General features: G+C 44.3%; 1 pseudogene; it reads right to left on the reverse strand.

The window, feature by feature from the left end:
• Positions 1–441: 441 nt before the first annotated feature.
• LOC119348622 lies at positions 442–1003 on the reverse strand (annotated as a pseudogene).
• Positions 1004–1480: the final 477 nt, after the last annotated feature.

Here is a 1480-nt window from a genome sequence, read left to right on the forward strand (position 1 = left end):
CCACTTATTATTAACCCCCTTCGCAAGCATCCGCAACTACGAACCAAGTATTAAAACATAGTCTAACCATAGCATTAAACTAGTGGATCCAAATCAGCCCCTTACGAAGCAACGCATAAACTAGGGTTTAAGCTTCTGTCACTCTAGCAACCCATCATCTACTTATTACTTCCCAATGCCTTCCTCTAGGCCCAAATAATGGTGAAGTGTCATGTAGTCGACGTTCACATAACACCACTAGAGGAGAGACAACATACAACACATCAAAATATCGAACGAATACCAAATTCACATGACTACTATTAGCAAGACTTAACCCATGTCCTTAGAAACAAACATAACTACTCACAAAGCATAATTATGTTCATGATCAGAGAGGTAATAATTATCATTAAGTATCTGAACATATGATCTTCCACCAATTAAACCAACTAGCATCAACTACAAGGAGTAACTAACACTACTATCAACCTTACAGGTACCAATCGGAGTCGCGAGACGGAGATTGGATACAAGAGATGAACTAGGGTTTGGAGATGAGATGGTGCTGATGAAGATGTTGATGGAGATGAGTCCCCTCCGATGAGAGGAGCGTTGGTGATGACGATGGCGATGATTTCCCCCTCCGGGAGGGAAGTTTCCCCGGCAGGACAGCCCTGCCGGAGCTCTAGAATGGTTCTGCTCAAGTTCCGCCTCGTGGCGGCGGCGTATCTTCCCGAAAGCTCTCCCTTGATTTTTTTCCAGGATATAACGCTTCATATAGCAGAAGAGGGGAGCCAGAGGGGCAACAGGGGGCCCACAAGCCCTGTAGGCACGCCCAGGGGGTGGGGCGCGCCTACCAGGCTTGTGGCCTCCTGGCAGCTCCCCTCTGGTATTTCTTCTGCCCAGTATTTTTTATATATTCCAAAATAATTGAATTTCGTGGCTTTTGGAGTTGCGCAGAATAGCTATCTCCAACTTGCTCCTTTTCCAGTCCAGAATTCCAGCTGCCGGCATTCTCCCTCTTTATGTAAACCTTGTAAAATAAGAGAGAATATGCATAAGTATTGTACCATAATGTGTAATAACAGCCCATAATGCGATAAATATCAATATAAAAGCATGATGCAAAATGGACGTATCACGTATCTAGTGGAATCAAGCTTGGGAGGAGGACTATGAGGAGTATTAATATGAGGGTGAGTGGGTTGATGCACATAGTTAAAAGGCATATCATTGTAAGAAGAAGGTGTTCCTTAAGGGAGTGTGTTCTTATTCTTAGATGGGTCCTCCACATTATCTACCACCACTTCGGAAGGGACGGTAGATGATGAGGTAGCATTTTTAGCAAGTTAAGCATCCATCATGGTGGCAACGTTAGCCATGAGATTTACTTCCATTTGTTTAAGGAATTTCATCATGACTCCCATTGTGACCGGAGCCTCCTCCATGATGGTTGTGTTTGTGTTTAGAGGAAGTCCGAGACCCGGATCAATCGGAG

This window comes from Triticum dicoccoides, unplaced genomic scaffold (assembly GCF_002162155.2).
Source record: "Triticum dicoccoides isolate Atlit2015 ecotype Zavitan unplaced genomic scaffold, WEW_v2.0 scaffold98388, whole genome shotgun sequence".
Lineage (NCBI taxonomy): Eukaryota > Viridiplantae > Streptophyta > Magnoliopsida > Poales > Poaceae > Triticum > Triticum dicoccoides.